The 14,715-nt window shown below is 41.4% G+C and overlaps 1 protein-coding gene across 1 annotated transcript in view; it reads right to left on the bottom strand.

Moving 5' to 3' along the window:
* Window positions 1-656, bottom strand: part of LOC117541977 (chemokine-like protein TAFA-2) — an 89,167-nt gene extending 88,511 nt beyond the window's left edge. The window contains exon 1 of the mRNA XM_034209372.1: window positions 166-656. The gene's annotated coding sequence lies outside the window, so the exon portion shown is untranslated. The remainder of the gene's footprint in view (window positions 1-165) is intronic.
* Between the last annotated feature and the right edge of the window lie 14,059 nt (window positions 657-14,715).

Below are 14,715 nucleotides of genomic sequence, written 5' to 3'. Positions count from 1 at the left end.
AAGACGAAATAACCAGTAGACTGTTAGACATGAATATCCAAGCGTGGCAGGTGCCGTTAATTTACTTTTGATCACGCACACTTTTCATACAGTTGACAGAAAGCGCATTAAAGCCTTGGGATGCACCAGGCTTTCTGTGCAGGTGTAAAAATCAGTGATCCATACCTGTTGGTGCGGTGTGGTCTTGTTATTTTAGCCCAGCAGGTGATCCTCTCTCCTCATTGCCGCTCCGCTATCCGAGACGGAGGAGAGACTCGCATCCCCTCTCCGGTACCATTAAACAGCCACTCAGGTTCGACTGGAGCCTAAAAGTTACACCATACCATCCACCCCCGCAGCCGGGCAGGAGAGAAACGGAGCCGGTGGAAGATGTGACCTCACGGGTTAAAATCAGCAGTTACTCCGTTGCAAGAAAAGGGTCCCCTGAAAGTTCCGCTCCTCTTCTGCTCGTTCACACAGCCGTGACACGGGAAACTTAGTTATTAAGCCATACCAGCATGGAGGGAAACGTCCAACTTAAACCTCCCGAATCAGGATTTTGGTTTGCCTCGAAAGCCCCTTCTTTATCCTCTCTACGAGCGACGAGAAAGTAGTGGAGTGTGTCGGGACAGAGGTGCGATGCGGTCGGGGAGTCAGGGAGACTGTTGGTGCGCTCCCGTTTGTCCTCCTGAAAATGGAAAGCTGATCCACTGTCAGCTGTGAAGTGGAGCAGCGCTCCCTAGCGGCCAGAGGAGGGAACAGCTGACTTAGGATGAGCATGCAATAAATGTAAATGATACTGTGTATACAGTAATGTGAAGAAGACCATGCATGGGCTGCTGCGCCAAGACCTGTTGGATATGTGATATGTGTTCTCTCTTGCATAGAGTGGCAGCCAAACAGGAAGAGGCATTAACTAATGTATAAACGCACACACACACACACACACACACACACACACACACACACACACACACCACACACACACACACACACACACACACACACACACACACACACACACACACACACACACACACACCACACACACACACACACACACACACACACACACACACACACACACACATACAGTCACACAACTCCAAATGCGTCAGCAATGGCTCTCAGGGGGCTGGATGCTGGACATGGGGACAATCTCAAATGTTTGTGTCACTTCAGGGAGGACAAAACAATATTGGATCTCCCATTCCCTCCCCCTTCTCTTTCTCACCCTCTCAGCTGTGTGAAGTTCAAATTAAATTGAACTCACTTTATCTGAGCTACGGGCATTTCCCAGTAGACTAGACCAACAGTAGCAGAGGGGTGATCGACACCATGCCAGACAAAACTGACCTGTGTGTCTGTCTGTGTGTGTTTGTGTGTGGTCTCAGTCTTCCATCGCCTGAAAGGACTTAAGCTGCCTAAAGAAGTTTACTCACAACAAATGACTTTGTCCAGACTCTGTCACTCTGCAGTTCATTTGAGGAAGCAGCCCCACTGTGTGTGTGTGTGCGTGCGCGTGCGTGTACGTGCGCGCGTGCGTGTGCGTGTTTTGTCTCCAATAGAAAGTGTGGTAATAGATATTAGGGCCACAGTCAGGCATTAGAAAAATGTGCCTGTTAAACACAAGACACACACACACAACCAATGAAAGTACAGTTGAAGTTCTAGCTGTGTGTGCGTATGCTATATACTGGTCTGCATGCATGTACCAGATTTAGTGTGTGTGTGTGTGTGTGTGTGTGTGTGTGTGTGTGATGTAATCGGGGTGATGATGTATGGTCGCACACATGGATGACAGGGTAATTGATCCATAGTGTGTGTGTGTGTGTGTGTGTGTGTGTGTGTGTGTGTGTGTGTGTGTGGGTGTGTGTGTGTCTGTGTGTGTGTGTGTGTGTGTGTGTGTGTGTGTGTGTGTGTGTGTGTGTGTGTGTGTGTGTGTGTGTGTGTGTGTGTGTGTGTGTGTGTGTGTGTGTGTGTGTGTGTGTGTGTGTACGTGTGCGTTTGTGAACACCCAGTGCCACTCATATATCTTTTCACCCAGTGAGCTAATCTGTTACGCTGACAAAGAGTTCCGATTACTGATCCCTCATCTCCTTCCTGGCCCTCTTCTCGAGCCTTCAACACGCTCCACTTTTCCTCTCTTTTTTTTAACAATCTGTGTTTTCATTTCTCATTCTTTGATCCTGTAATGTTATCTTTTCAATACACCAAAGACCTCTCCTCCTGTCTTTCTGTCTATCTCTCCATTGCTTTCTCTCTCTCTCTTCAAGTAACACTGGTGAATCAGGGATAACCTAGCCATGGGATTTGTCTTCTGCACCGTTCTCTGGCAGCAGAGTTGAACTCAGCATGTGGACTGAAAGATAACAAATATAGACACACATGCATGACAGATCCCAGGGCTGCTGGGAAGCCCTCAAAAATCAACCTAATTCCTTTGAGATATGTGGCATTTGCACATAGAACTTCACCCACACACTATGCATACACTCTGGTTGGTGGCCTCTCAGTGACACAAAGTGGGATTCAACATGTGCCAATCAGAGACCTTGGTGCATTTCTGTCACAGAATAGATAGTCAATTCCCACAGAGAGAAGATTTACAGATCACATGACCGCCTTGGTGAGGCTGCTGTGTAGCACACGCTAGGATACACACACACACACACACACACACACACACACACAGCCACATAGATATATTAATAGAGCAGCTTTAACTAATCTAATCATGTTCATTCGTTACACATTTTTTCCAATCACTAAAGTGAAATCAGCTCAACAAATCAACTGACATGGAGACAAATGCTGCCAAACTATGAGATCATTCTTAGAGGCATGAGGAGTTTGCCACATGGCCCTGATATGCTCAATCAGAGCTGTTAATGAGTGTAGACAATGTACCATGCAGCTGTCACATGCAAAACCTCATAGAAAAATAGCTTTTATACATTTCAAAGAATGAAAAGAACAAAAGCAGCAGCGTGCTTTTTCCTCTCAATATTTGACTACTTCCTCAGCCTTTCTCTGGGTTTAAGCCCTTAGCCCAGGGGCGGACTGGGGGGAAAAAGTGGCCCGGGGATTAATTGACAGACAGGCCCACTTAATGCGCGGCATGTATCGGCCGGCCGGCGACGAAAGTATGTTACTTAACAAAAAACCCTATGCATTTTATGTTATTTTGGACCATTATTCATATAGTCATCACATTACCTGAGCCCTTGAGTTGCCTAAGCAAAATAGTTACAGCATATATTTAGTGATTTTAATGTTAACAGATCATTGATGCAATAACATTTGGACCCAATTTGCCTGACTTGACGCATGGAATAAAACATGGGGGTAGGAAGCATCCTCAATGTGGGTGAGACAATTTGACAGGGGGTGTGGGCAGGTGGTGGACCTCACCTCCTCTAGGGGGGTCCGGGGGCAAGCTCCCCCGGGAAGATTTGTTTTAAAATGTTCAAGTTAAATGCATCAATCTGGTGCATTTGGAGAGCAAAATTAGGGACTAAAGCTATGGATACATCTCTCAACACCAATATGAAACAGAACTGTAAACAGATTTACTTTTTCTTTCAACATTTATTTGAACAGCAAGTGGAGGCAAAAGTGACTGCACCCAGAACAATAAACCTGCTAGCTAACTAGCCTAAACTCAGTAACAGAATGTGGGTTCTGAATGAACGTTCTTCTCCACAGCCGTGCGACCTCTGAGTCAGACGTCACTTCCCCCTTTTCTATCCTACGGGTGCAGCCACTCCACCTGAACCCCTCTCTGTACAGAGAGTGAGGTGTTCCTTGAGACACACATCATATTTTCCCAGCAAAACAATCATCTCTAAAAAGTTACCATGATCAATGGTGTCATCATCTTGTGTATATAATGCCTCCACCTGCGTGCCCCTGTAGCTCAAACCACTTTGACCAATGAGCTTCAACACATCTATGATGCGCTCCAACACTTGACGCTTCCTGCGGACTTCCTCTCTGTGACGTGACATCTGAGGTCCCATGAGAAGGTCCTGAATTGTGTTTTTTGAGAATCTGAGGAAATATGCCTCAGCGCAACCTCTGTGAGCATGGCTCTGATCATGCTCCTCGACTCTCTGATGTATGTGTGTGAAGTTGGTCATGCCAGTGATGAAGGAGTTGCTATCTCTAGGATTAGCAAAAGCCATACAAAGGGAGCAGAAGAGTACTTATCTGGCTTCACTGTATGATAGCTATTTCCTGTTTGTGCCGTCTTTGCAAAAAAAAGCCCTCTGCACTACAGCCTTGTCTGCCTTCTGCTGGGGGTGAAAACGGAAGAATAGGTCTAATGTGCCTGACATCGGCCTGGTGAAATAATCAACTGGGGTGGCACTGACATCCTGGCCTTGACTAACTCTGTCAGTGTCAGCAGCAGGATCATCTTCAGCCTACATAAATGATTAGTATTGATTAGTATGTTACGTTATTATGTTACCACCATGTTATTATTATGTATGTAAACCAAGTAAAGTCTTAAAGACAGTAACAGGCTAATTTCCACCAGACAGTAACTTTAGTTGCAGGTTGACAAATAATGGACCCTTTATTATTTGTAGTATTAATAAGGTAACCTAACGTCTAAGCTAATCAAACAAAAGACAGTATAAGCAATCATCGTAGTCTCATTGATTCACCAGCCCAAGTCAAGTGGCTATAATGTTCAAATAGATTACCGTTGTCAATGAGTGAAGCAAATCTACCAGCAGCTTGCATATTTCACCAGAATTTGGTCAGTGAATGGTGTTAATTTTACCCTGTCCCTGTGAACACACAATGTACTGTAGGCAATAGGCTAGCTAGCTAATGCATTAGCTGTCCCTGTGAACACACAATGTACTGTAGGCAATAGCCTAGCTAGCTAGAAATAGGCTAGCTAGCTAATATTACCTCATCTGCTACATTAAAAAGCAAGCTAGCATTAGCCAAATGAGGATTTTCACTTTCAGCATCAATCATAACATTAACTTACCATCATATCACTGCTGGTACTGGGCTCTAGATGCCGCTGTACTGTGTCAGTTTCATTGCTGGACTCACTGCCACTGGGAATGGCCGCTGTGTCGGCTAACGTTACATCAGCTTCTCCGGTGGTGGTTGTACTACAACTACAACCAGCTGCAGGACCAAACGAAAAGTCTGTAATTTATTTTTATTTTGCTGAACCTTCCTCAAGTGCTTTCATTTTTTTATCCCTAAGTTTTTGTGCACCTCCTTTACGCTTTGGAGCTTGTTTATCCATCAGTAACTCACTCCTGATCTTTCACTGCGCAGTGACAGCAGCTACGGGCCTGATGGGGAGTGGCCGGCCCGGAACGCTTACAAATGTGGGCACTTACAAATGTGGGCCGGTAGGATTTAGTTAAGCAAAAAAAAAAAGGGAGTGGCCGGTATACTCACAAATATGGGCCGGTAGGATTTAGGCAAAAAAAAAAAATTTCAATTTTAAAAAAAAAAAAAAAAATGTATTTATTGTTTTGGCCCTCCGGCCCATGCACAGCACCGGCCCACCGGGGAAACTCCCGGTATTCCCGATGGCCAGTCCGCCCCTGCCTTAGCCCATTGTTTCCTGCTGAAGAAATAAATCTTTGAAGCAGCTATAATCAATATTTTCTATAACAACAGACTGATGATTTACAGCGGCAGGACAGAGAACATGGGATTGACTCAAAAGTTCATGACCCGTGTTCATTTCAAAGAATGAGGTTGTGGATTATTTGAACAGATTTGGACAATAATAATAAATGCCTAAAATCCAAAGTAAGCAACAGGTTTTGCCTCCACAGACCATTTTTGTTAGGATCAGCTAATTCTTGGCTTGTCTTCTCGTGGGATTTGTTGCCAGTAATAAAAGTATATAACATCACCAGTCTTATCCTTTCAAAAAGTGCCAATTTCCTTGGTTGCCATCTGTTACAGTATATTATAACTGGCATCATCAAAGTGCCCAGTACAATACTGTGTAACATTTCATTTTCATGTAAAATCTTCAAAGTCAAGATGAAAGCTTTCTACACAGAATTACATGTGAACATGCACCTGCATTTCAAAGCCTTGCCAGATGACTCTTATTATCAATACCACGTGGCACAGAGCGCTTCATTTGGAATAAACACTCAAAACACACACTTTGTATTCTGTGTTGCATTGGCAGGCAGTAATACCAGCATTAGCATATGAAAGACAGCAGCTGGAAGGTGTAGCTGTCACTGTTGTTGCTGCTTGTTGTTGCTGCTACTTGTTGTGTTATCCATTCTGATGGCAGCTCCTCTGTTCTTGCTAACCTTCACCTCGCTAACTTGCGTTGTTGCACTCCCTCCTGTCTGTCTGTGTGTCTCCTTCTGTCTGTCAGTCAAAGTCCTTTTTTTCCTACCCTTCCTGTATAACTAATCACATCCCTGAGGGAACGTAGGGGACATACAGCGTGGACAATCATTAAACACAGCTTGGACCAAAATGGCATAAACATGACTTGTTTACCATATTTAGTTTTTCTTGGTGAAATTTTAACATTTTCTGGAAATAATATATAATTATTTTCATAATTCCCCCTGATCGAGGAATCTCTGCATTGATTTTAAACTTGAAACAGCTGAAGAGGCTTTTTGTTGGTACTCTGGCAGTTTTTCTCAGAAGAATGCGAGTTATGGTGTAAGAAGAGATACAGTAGATCACTTATCACAGGCAGTAAATTGAGTTGAAAGACAGAGCTGCCCTCGGCAAAGAACACTTTATCTCAGATAGCAGCAGGGTGCAACCTACAAACTGAACTCCCTCCTCTTGTCTGTCTCTCTCCTTCCCTTACTTAAAGATGTAAATGTTCAAACGGACTAATTATTTTAAAGACCATGAAAGACCCGTCTACGCCCTCATTGCTAATTGATGGCCTCGCATTGCAGCATGAAAGCTACATGAACCTTGCTTGGGACTCTCATTAGCGGTATCTACACCACAGTTTGGTCCATTAAAATTACATTACAGACATCTTAGACACACCTTACTGATCCCATTTCAGTCTAATTATGTGTATGTTAAATGTCATTTACAGTACACGGAAACGATCTGAATGATCTTGTTGCACCAACAAAGTGCCCCCGCTGTTTTTTAGATGGTCAGACTCAAGCCTTTCCCTGGGAGAGCCAGTCTGGCATTTGACTCTAGAGCAACATAACAAAGTGACTTGACAGCATTTCCAGGGAGAGCTGGGACCGTGCTGCTTTTAAAAAATAACATCTATGGTGTTCTGTCTGCACCTTTAACCTGCTGGAGCTGCTCGGAAACAGATGGATGTACAGTATAAACGTGGGTGAAGATGCATTTAGCTGTTGGAGGGAAATAACCCATACCTCTGTTAAAGCAGCATTAATTTATTTGAACACTGTGGGACTACTTTAACCTCAACATATGTTCGCTAATCGCTATAATAAAACATTAGCAAAAACTTTGGTCATGCAGATACTTTTATAAATATATAAATCAATTATGTTCTCTCCTTTAGCTTTGCTCTAGATGCTTAATGTTCCACTGTGCTAGCTCGTCGCTAACTATGTCTGCCTGCTATTTGGTGCATAGTGGAAACACGGTTGATGACAACAGTGAATGTGAGTTGCGGCCAATTAAAAAACAACAACAAAGGGTTATAATTCTCTGTGGGATGTCACTTAGCGCGAGCTAACTCAATTTAGATTTAAAGACACCTTGGATCACTCCAGCATCATATTTTTGTTTTGTAGTCGGTCCAATAAATCAACAAAATGAATTCATATGATAATGTAAAGAAGTAATTGCTTTCCTTATCGTTTCCAAATTATCCACACCAGTGTTGTCAAAGGGCTAAGTGGCAACAACTCCAACGCTCACACATAGTCTTAGGGACATGCTGGACAGTAGCTTCCTCTCATCCAGCTGACTTTGATAAACACAACAAGGAGGAAATGAAAATAATCATGTCACTACTTGATGTTTTGTTCTGCTGTGTTCTCAAAATGTCACTCCTTTACGCTTCGTTGGGTTTAACACAAACGCAGATGCAACAGGAGGGCACCAGGGACACCTCTACAGGAATAGACTGTCCTCAAGGAGCCAACCTTTCTCTTCGGGGGTGTTTGAGCAATGTTTGCATTCAGTGCTAAACCTGGAGATAGAGTGCCGGTGTACACACATTAATCATAGAAGCAAGAATAATAGAAAAATGCTCAAAGGTGTTAATTAGTGATACCAGTTTAGTCACACATGAGCTGCTTTGGAACAAGAGGACCCAGAGTGATGATCATTTAACTTTCCAGATATCCATGTCTGATGGAGTCAGTTAACTCATACATGGCGGATGATATGCACACCAGCTGGAGAGCTCTCTCAGTGCAACAAGAGACTTGTTTCCATGGCTTTTTTAAATATTCAGTGGTGGAGATGATGGCACAAGTTCAAGAGACAAAAAAGGCAGAATATATTGTATGTTTTTCATAGTAACTGGGGATCAGTAGAGAGTAATATATGTAGGGAAATAGAGAGAGATTGTTTTAATTGTTAACAGATCCTTAGTTAAACTCAGAGGTCTCCTTCCCTTCTTGTGTATTCACCTCTCAGCTCCACTCATCTGAGCAGCAGCAGGGCCATGGGGTCCCATTTTATAATCTCCTATAGAGCACAATGAGATACAGCCACTCATAATCCAAAGCTTTTCAGAAAAAACAACAGCCATACAAATATAGGATTATGTTGTTCCACACTACCGGTTCAGGGACAGGAATATCTGTCGCTCCTTCTCCCTTCCTTTTTTTTGTAATCCCCTCTGTGCTCACTTTTTCTGTCTTTCTCTCTTCCAGCCTTTCTCTCCCTCCCTCTTTCTTTCTCTAAATCTCATAAACAGCTTTAGTTCTTATCAGGGTGGAATCAGACAGAAAGGGCTCTATTTGGAGGCTAAAGAGCAAAGTGTTTTACAATACATTAGTCAGGTGTATATTGCACTATAGTAAAGGAGAGAGAGCGACGGAGAGCCTATCGTTTCTCAAGGTGTGGAGACTGCTTTTTTACTTGCATTGAAAAGCAATCCAGTCCATGCATCCACCACTCTGCCACACTCTGTTTCAGTATACATCACATGGATTAGACACAAGCACAGATGCATGCCTTTAGCTTAACATATTTGAGCAGCACTGCTGGATATTTGGCCCAAGTGAAATGGGATTCAACGTGTACTGTCTGCCCAATTCCTGGTTTTATGTTTGCGTGGCTTGCTCATCTCTGTAAAGCCTTACAAGAAGGAGGCAATTGTTTTTAAACTCCTTGTGAACATGGTCTGCTGAACAAAAAGTCTGTCCAGGCTGGATTTTCTTCAACACAACATTCATACAGGTTTAAATTGCCTGATAGGCAGACGACATCCCATCCATACAGATGTATGTATATAACCCCATAGAGGCATCACTGTGCAAAGCAAGGCCACTGCAGGCGATTCAGTCCGTTTGTATACGCTGCCAGTGGGACTACACTGCAGTCATTCATCTGTCTCACCCCTCCCTCACCCTTCCTTTCCCACCTGCTTCCTCTTTCCCCCTCACCTCTTTCACCTGACCTCCTCATTTCCCCCTGATGACACCTACTGATGATTAATGATAACCCATGCTGGCTATTGGCTGCAATTTGGGAGCATTTTATATGAGGCAGCAGGGATCATAGACTCTCTCTTTCTCTTTTCCCAGTTGTCTCTTTCACTCAACTGACTCCAGCTTACTGAGGAGAAAGACACCAGAGGGAGCTAAGATGAAAGACACTTTAGAGAGGAGAAAACCAGTGAGCCCACATTCCCTGCTACTAATAGCACTATTTTTAAGGCAAATCCGCTCCAAGCATGAGTAGGAGGAAGCAGACGAGATTGCAAGTTATAAATGTCATCTTGTGGAAATATATTATTCTTTTTATTTGCTTTTGGCCTAGTTTAAAAATCCTGAACGTATCTTTTGAAGAGGAAACACACTTTTAGGTAAAAGTCTCTTAAAGCACAAGAAAATGACTTGTTATGCAACACAGAGAAGCACAAGCTGCAACAGAGGAGTTGTTTTTAGAGTCACTATTTAACTATGTATGTGATTTTAGGGCCCTCTAGTGGTCAGGTCTAATTTTACCAAAAATGGCATGAAAATGGCACAGTGAGATGTAATGTTACAGCTAAAATGCATTTACTATATCACAGATGAATGATGTGGTCATTTTTGACTATTTGTTATGATGAGTTTTATTTAAAGCCCAGGTGTTAGACTGGTATGTTGGGAGATACGAATACAATTATGATTGGGTCATCTACCTTGTAAAGTCACACAATATAACAATCAATAATATCTCAAAGACCTGAGACAGTTAACGCATCACTAATTGCCTTTTTATGTTTTGTTGATATTTCTGACAATGAACTGTTTCCACTAGACATATGCTTCTTGGTGCATTATCAAATTGAATACATGCTGTGTAACAGTATAATATAATGATTATATAACCTAGTTTGGATACTTCTTATTGTCTGATCTGCCTTCCCTATCCTAATTTTGAACTATTCTTGTAGCTAAAGCCTGCAGCTTATTAATGTTTTCTCATGATAAACAGATTGTTCGTTAATGTCAGCAAATTTGGAAAAATACCCATCTGATGTTCCCAGAGTCCTTAGTGACATTTCACATACGCACATTTCAGTAAAAACAAAACATATATCTTAATATAGAATCTTGAGCCAGTGAGTCTTCTTTATGTTTAATTTATTTAAGTGTACTTTTCATTTGTTTTTTAGATTTTGACATTTAGGTTTGATTTTTTGAGCTGGCTTTATCTAAAGATATTCCGTCCACATTGTGAATGTGATGCATGATGAAGGTCTATTGCCAAAATGATGTGTAAATTAAGGTCGGGACCTTAACTTTCAAAGCATGTAGACTGAAAATGAGTCCAGATGTTGTCTCTATTGGTTCAACAAAATGAGGTTGATGAGGGTTAGGGATTCCCTTCTGTTACTTGTCATCAGTATTCTTCTCAGCAGATTGCCTTGTAAAAAGCAATACACAGGTTGCAATGTGTGTGTTACACCACTAAGTGGCGCTGTGTCTTTACATGTTAGCTCTCTTTATGCCACAAGAGTCAAGTGAGGACATCTAGTCCTTCTCCTCTCTCATGAGTAAACTTTCTCTGAAGGATGGGTGACTCAGTACTCACTGCAGCTTCAAGCTTCTTCTCTTTTTTTCTGTGTTTGCTGATCCATAATGATCAGTGTTGGGAAAAGAAGAGAAATGCCAGGAATGGATTAGCAGAAATAATAATGATATTCTGGTGTTGTGTCTTGAGGCTAAAGGAACTGTGAAACTGAATAATATAGGCTTCGCTTCTAAACATCTGATCATCAAATGTGTATCCTTTATTAAGGTTTATATGATAACCAGGACAATGTGATGCAATGTCAGGATATGCTGTTATATGGTCAGTTATTCATTTTCTACTAAATCACAACAGTGGTGTATAAAATGGTGTCTCGTAGTGTTAATACCACCATAACCAAATCATGACCAAGATTAAGAGTTAATGGAGACCAGTGCGAGTCCCGCAATGCATGACGTGCTCTTACCACGAAAAAACAAACTTCTCAAGAAATGAATGGATAAAATAATCAAAAGGCATAGAAGACAATGTTATGTGTGGGAACTAAAGATCTAACAATCAACATAACCATCTTTATTTAACACTTGAATCATTTATACTGCTTTGGCTTTTTCTAAAACATGCCGTTTCGCAGATTAACTCTGTGTGTATTATTCAACCACATTTCATTGCCAATTTTCTATAGATCAGTTTAGCATTTTGTAGTACAGTGTTTCCAGTTGAGTTTTTTGTAGTGGTTTTTCTTTATTATTATTTTGGTCATATAGCAGTTTTGTATACATTTATGTCCCATTATACCTCTTTCTAGGAAATTGTTGTGGTTGTCGTTGGGTGGCAGGGAAGGGGTTTATGTTCCTCAGTCATGTATATGTAGATACCCAGAAGTCTGTTTGTTTCTCTAAACTATTTTTGTATCATCACCTAAACTTAAATCACTTAGAGATGTCAAATGGATGGCGATCCAACAATATAATCTACAACCATTTAAAATCTATCATTAACAGTGGAGAGCTGTTAATGATAGACTTGGTGTAGTGTCATGACACAAAACTAAAAACACTTTAAAACATTTTTTTGGGGGCTGTTGTGTATTGCTTCCAGGCCATCAGCCTCCCTCTCTACAGTAAATCACTCAGCAGATCTTCTTGACTACAGTAAGACTGTCAATTCCCTTACTCACCCATATGTCTAAATTACTGTTATGAACCGAGACACAGGACACAGGACCCAAAAGCAGGACTCGGAGACAGTTGTCCAAAAATAGAATGTTGTTTAATAACAAAAACTAAGTCGTACTTTCCAAAAATAGAAAGTAGTTAAATAACAAAAACTAAGTCGTACTTCAAAACAAAACTCACTCGACAAAAGGTATAATTCTCAAAGTAAAGTTTCAGGAGTCAAAAGGCGCAGGTTCTCACGACATGAAACATAACGAACTGACAAGGGAACAAAGAAATACAAGGGCTATTTATAGGTGAGGAGGATGGGCACAGGTGAAAACGATCAGGGCAGGGCCAAGCAATCTCAAGGGCATAACTGTCGAGTCACAACATACTGTGATCAAGTTGAGCTTCCTTAAAGCAGTGTGGATGTTGACAGACTGGCCTTGAGGCTGACAAACTTGTATAGCTGTATATAACAGAGCCCGCACTGGAAACTCCACTAAACGTAGTTGCGGGTGAACTGGATACAGCAGATAATGCTCATTTCAGGGCCTGATGTTTTGTTAAATGGGTCAGGAAATCTTATTTTTTTTATAGCTCACTCAGAAGTTTGATTTATTTTGCATTTGGAGGTGCTGAAGGAGTTCAATAGCCCTTGACTTTTGTACTGAGAACTATAGGCTCATCAGTGTTTCCTAATCACTGGAAACACTCATCCTGGTCCATGCTTCTGTGCTCTTTAGAAATAAGCTCAGGTATCATAATCATGTTTTCTATATTGATGAAAATGACCCTTGATTCGAGTAATATTTAGTTGTTTTGGCCATATTCATGTTTTCCTAGACTCAGCGCGTAGCATATTTGCAATTGAGTCAAATCTCCTTGTGAAGAAGTTGGAACTGGAATCATGATGGTGACGAGTAATTGTTTTTCTGACAATTTGTTTAACAGATTTTATTTGCGCCTTTGACTCCTATCTCATGACTAAAAAACATGCTGCATGTCTTTCTGGTCTTTTCAAAAGCTTGCACTGTCCAGATGATTTGTCAACAGAATAGTTTTACATGTGAAAGATGTAACCTGTCATTATTGCTAGTGCTCTTAACCTGGGAGACTCAAAAGTGTGATTCATAAAGACAGTAACCCAATTGAATATTCAAAGTTCCCAAAACTCTAAATGTCTTTAAACAATCCAACAATCTCTATTTAGGAATAAGCTGATGCACCTCATTGCCTTGTGTCAATATAGCCATGTGATAAGGGACAGAGTGAGAGATAGAGAGTAGGGGGTGCAGGGTTATGTTCTCTCTGAACTGCAGCTGCACTTCAAACGTTCATCTTTCTCCAGTGGAGACACATCAGCAGCTCCCCCTCCCATTCAGTTTACAGAAATAGCATCACTGTTCTATGGGACTGGGAAGTGCCACTGTGCGCCGATGTATCTGAATCTACAGTATGTGGGTTAGTATTACCATGGAAACTGCAGAGATCTGCTCAAATTACTTTCAAAGAGCCAGGATACAGAGACTAAAGATGCATATAGTTTGCTGTGGAGGATTGTGGCTCATGCCTTTCAACAACTAAGTCTTTGTTTTGACTTTTATTGTCCCACAAGAGAGGCAAAATCACTATTGATTGATTGATTGAAAAGTTTATTAACAGCTTGTATATTGGGTACAGTACAGTACAGCTCAAAACATACAATTGTTAAGGGGATGCAGACCAGAGAAAGACTTTCGTCTTGTTTACATCAGGGTCCCCCATTTCCAATTCATCATGTCATTTAAGACATATAAGACATATTTGACATACAGATGGCTTGAGACATTTGCTGCTGTTGTTTTCCTTTGGTTACAATAAGACTTCCTGATTTACTTCATAAGCATATTTATAAAAGGCTACATGGGTTAATAATATGCCCACTGTATTTCCTCGAAATGTACTTCGTACCCTGGAGCCGCTGTGTTTTTACAGTGTAGGCCTACTGCAGTCTAGTGGGAATAAATGTATGACCCTATTGAGAGAATGGCATGTTAAAAAGCTAAATTCCCTGTTGTGTGATTTCCTGTTGCACTGTGGGAGAAAAGCTCTTGGGTCAAAGTCCATTTCCTTACACAAGCAATAATAATAATAATAATGGTGACGTTGATGGTGATGATAATCAGAAGAAGAAGAAGAAGAAGAAGAAGAAGAAGAAGAAGAAGAAGAAGAAGAAGAAGAAGAAGAAGAAGAAGAAGAAGAAGAAGAAGAAGAAGAAGAAGAAGAAGAAGAAGAAGAAGAAGAAGAAGAAGAAGAAGAAGAAGAAGAAGAAAAATATCCTTCTCAGATTTTAGAAAACAGCGAATAACATTGAAACATTTCTTGAGAGATAATGGAAAACACAAATGGTGACAACTTT

The sequence above is a fragment of the Gymnodraco acuticeps genome, unplaced genomic scaffold (genome assembly GCF_902827175.1).
Source record: "Gymnodraco acuticeps unplaced genomic scaffold, fGymAcu1.1, whole genome shotgun sequence".
Classification (NCBI taxonomy): Eukaryota; Metazoa; Chordata; class Actinopteri; order Perciformes; family Bathydraconidae; genus Gymnodraco; species Gymnodraco acuticeps.
This window is presented reverse-complemented; position numbering and strand designations above follow the sequence as displayed.